The following is a 440-nucleotide window of genomic DNA, read 5'->3' as shown; positions in this document are numbered from 1 at the left end:
TTGGACGATTAAGAAAACGATTAAGAGGTTATTGGAGAAAGTTGTGCTCATGCACTTGCAGGTACATAGTATGATCACACTAGACAACATTTTTATGTTTGGTGATGAAAAAGAGAGAGGAAGAGACTGACCTGGTTGTCCTGTGCATGCGCTCATATGAAGTTTAGAAATAAAGTTTTACTAAGAATAAGATTAGATGAGAGTCTAGATTAAAGTTTTATTGGTCCTGAATGTTTACATATATATTTTTTATTCCTTTGCCTCATAGCAACGACACAGAGAGTGGAGAGGCCTCTGCCAGAGTGGAGACGCAGACATAGGAGAGTAGAAGACACTATGGCTTGTGAGGATTTCCACAAAACACTGGGGCCAGTGAGGTTCACTGCCAGGCAGTAGGGTCGGTGAGGATCACCAGAAGACACTGGGGTCAGTGAGGGTCA

Source organism: Sinocyclocheilus grahami, unplaced genomic scaffold (genome assembly GCF_001515645.1).
Source record: "Sinocyclocheilus grahami isolate Dianchi unplaced genomic scaffold, SAMN03320097.WGS_v1.1 scaffold6455.1, whole genome shotgun sequence".
In the NCBI taxonomy this organism is placed as follows: domain Eukaryota; kingdom Metazoa; phylum Chordata; class Actinopteri; order Cypriniformes; family Cyprinidae; genus Sinocyclocheilus; species Sinocyclocheilus grahami.
Note: the sequence above shows the minus strand (reverse complement) of the source record.